General features: G+C 32.6%; 1 pseudogene; it reads right to left on the minus strand.

The window, feature by feature from the left end:
- Positions 1-546: 546 nt before the first annotated feature.
- Positions 547-1,904, minus strand: LOC114296083 (peroxidase 4-like; annotated as a pseudogene).
- Positions 1,905-3,880: the final 1,976 nt, after the last annotated feature.

The raw sequence follows: 3,880 nt of genomic DNA on the forward strand, positions 1-3,880 counted from the left end.
GTCACCATTAGATCATGGCTTGGCCCAGCATGGAGCCCGGACGCACGCAAGCTACTACCATCTACCGTGGTCTAAACATGTGTTGCTGTTGTTGTGTTGCTGTAAGCCATGGCTGGCCGTGGCCTACTTCTCCTTAGTTTGCAGGTTGGAAATCAGAAACTTAGTTGAAGATGGTTGAAAATCTGAGACTTAAAAGTGGTTCACGGGTTTATAGTATGGAAAGAACTCAAGAGTTTTGAAGACAAAATCTATACAAAATCTATTCAACCATAAAGGTATGTACAAAATCTCTTCAATATATATTTTTTCAGCCTTTGGTTTTGTTTTGTTTTGTCTCTTTTTTTTTCTTTTTTTTTTTTTGAAAAGAATCAACTCAAAACATTGTGTAACGGTGCGTAACGGGCTGTTATGGCCATTATGGCTCTGTTATGGCCATTACGATCGACACACCTGCGAATCTTAATCACATCGCAAAAGCAGGGGTAACGCGTGGTGTCTACCGCCACAACCATTACGTAACACTGCATTTTGAAACATTGATTACAACTAACAACTTCTCAATTTGTCATGAAAATGTGTTGTAAATGAGAATGGTGTAGAGATTGGTGGTTTATATAGAGAGCTTCTAGAGATCTCAAGGTGTTGGCCTAGGTAGGAGGAAGAGCCCCTTTTGGTAACAAGGTTCATGTAGTTTTTGTTTTTGAAAGTTATTAAAGTTTGAAGATCAATAGGTTCCAAATTGTTGTCTCCTAAGCCAGTGTTTCTCGGACAACTGTGTCACCTTATTTGAGCAAATGAACTATCCATGGTGGTTTCATTATACACAAGGTGGTGCATCTTGCTTGTCCAATTGTGTGTGAACTTGATTTTATAATGCCAAACAACATTATACCATAATTTAGAAAAATTATGTTATTTGAGAGAGAGAGAGAGAGAGAGAGAGAGAGAGAGAACACCAAGAGAGCAACCATGTCCGTGGTGGAAAGGCCAAAAGCATTGAATCTAGATATGAGTTCATTAAGGTTAAAAGTAGGAGGAGGAAAATTTTTATTCACAACGGCTAGGCTTGTCGTCTTGGCATCTCTTCGTCCTAGTTTCACATTGCAACTAGGCCCTCCAAGTTGTTGTGATTTTTGTAGCATGAATTATAAAAGATATGTTGATGATTGGTAAACCTCAAGAGAAAACATAATTAGTACTTCTATATGTTGGATGGAATGATGTATTTTATTTAATTATTTATTAGTACTCACGATAACAACAGAGTTTCTTGCAGCAATGGCTAATATGTCAGCACAAGAAACTACACCAGGGCATGGAAACTCCATCGTAGTCTTTATATTGTCAATAACATCAAATCCCCTGACAGAGTTAACATTTGGGAATCCTGTCTTCTCCCCTATGAAAGAAGACTTGTCATCGAGAAGGATTAATCCATCACATCCCTTGAACAACCACCAAAACACATTTAGACAATTATGGTCTAAGGATATACAATCTTAGCCATCGAAACAAAACATTAAACAATATTTAGGCGTCATAGATACCAATCCTTTATGGTAAAAAATTCATGATTAGATACTTACATCTATTTTTTGAACACTTAGAATGCTGGGAAAACGTATTATGTCACATAGAAAATTAGCTATGCAGTTTCTAGAAAATGAAGAAGAAAGTAGAATTACATTAACGAAGCAATTGTGAAAGAATAAGCGAAGAAAAGAGTAACCCATCCTGGCATCTTTTGATGTTGCAGATCACACAACAGATTTCACAGTGGCGAAAAGTTGTAGAAAATATTTGGAGTAGAAAGTAGAAGAAAGTTGATCTGAAGAGCTTCCCATGAAAAGCACAAGGAAAGCCAAAGTCACGAAGGCCTTGAAAGAAGAAGAAAATGACGCCATTCTTGTGTATTAAAACTCAAGTAATTTACGAAGAGGTGTGTTATGAACAAATAGTGTAGAAAAGGGGTAGTATATGTAGAAAGCTTCTAGTATGACATATCTCAAGGTGTTCGCCTCTAGCAAGTTCTATAAACTAACATTGCATGGCATTTCTATGTTTAACCATAAACAAATTAGGGATTGAATTGATTGATAAGCCCATATTACTTTTGAAAACATGTGTTGCAAATAAAAAAAATGAATCATGGTTTTTCTACTAATCTAACATTAAAAATATATTATTTTGAACAATTTTGTGGAGAGAGATTGTGTAGCTGAGTTGGAGAAAAGAATCTAAGAGAAGTGAGGGCAAGGGTTTGATAATGTTGATTCAAGTAAAAAGAGAAAAGGAAAAAAAAAAAAAAACATTGACAGACAAAAATTGTATTTAAAATAAAAAAAATTAAATAAAAAAAACTATTTAAAAACATGTGGTAGTTATAGCCATAAAATTATTTGTCAAATACACCAAGTTCTCACTTTTAAATTATGAACAAGATAGAGATGAAAATAAATAATGAAATCTTCGTTCAATTATGAAGTGACATATTATGTGTTGTTTATGTTATATTATGCAATGATTGGATTAAATAATCTTTGTAACTAAACAACATGGAAGGAAAAAGTAATATTCAACAGTAAAGGATCTCTTGCTTCCTCTCAAAACTATATGATTTGGTTAGCCGATTCATCTTGTATAGACTTTTTTTAATGTTGTAGTTCATGAATTTAGATAGAGATTCGAAAAGAAAAATGAAAAAGATAAGTGAAATCGTAATAAAATATAATTATCTAAGGTGTGCACGGGTTAGAGTGGTGTGGGTTGAAGTGAAAATATCAATTGGATCGCCTGTGGTGGTTTGTGTATTTTTCCCAACCCTACTATCGTTCAACTGTAGATGAGTAAATCAATTAGATTTTATAGGTAGTTTTGACGGGACGGTTTGGCGGGTGCGACAAACACAGCTTTAAATAAAGCAACAAAATCAAATAATGGTTTAAATATTCAGCAAAATTTTATAAACACATTAAGGGGTTCGAAATCGAGACTTTTGGTTTGGGAAATAATATATTTATCACTTGAATAACACACATATATTAGTGGATGTGCTCGCAAATTTGTAAAATATAAATATAAATTTAATTTTAATTTTAAATTATAAATATTGTGTGTTGTTCAAATGATAAAGATGAAGTTTTCTAGGGCCAAGGAGATCTTTAGATAGGGTGTTCATTTTTTGAGGATTGTTTATTTGGGAACTGCTTATGAAACAAATTCATTTTCAGTTTTAGGTACCCAAATAATTGAAATAAGTAGTTAATTTCATTTTCCATAGTGAATATTTTCATGTTCTTTTAAACTTTATTTTTGGACCCCACTTTGAACTGATAACGATAATCTGAACTATTCATCTTGTGAATCTCGTAGCAAAACTCGTACATTCAAAAAGTCAAGTTCATTAGGTATGAAGGAACAGATAAAAAAATTACAATTTTTTTTAATGATATGGACAATTTAAGTTTAAAGTTATAGTTCTTGTCCATTTAAAAAATTAAAAATATTATTTATTCATGCATTTGTAGTGATATCTAATGAAATTGAATTTTTGCACAACTCAATTTTATTACTAAACGTACCAAATAAATGATTCGAATAATTGTTGTGGGACTGGAATGAGATTCACAAAATAGAATATAAAAATATATAAAAGATAATGGTTTGAAGGAAAGTCTTGCCTTTTCGACAACATTAAATTGATGAATAACAAAAATAGCTGTCCTAAATCATAGATGTCTCGTTCAGGTCTTGCTCAATTATAGGCCCATTATGCCTTCAGATTGGGCTATTGTCAATCTTGGAGTAACATACAACAAACTCAGGTGCTTCTATTTGTACTTAAATAATAATTAAGTACATTTAATTAAAATTTTAAAAT

This window comes from Camellia sinensis, chromosome 1 (assembly GCF_055761805.1).
Source record: "Camellia sinensis isolate YWXY chromosome 1, ASM5576180v1, whole genome shotgun sequence".
Lineage (NCBI taxonomy): Eukaryota > Viridiplantae > Streptophyta > Magnoliopsida > Ericales > Theaceae > Camellia > Camellia sinensis.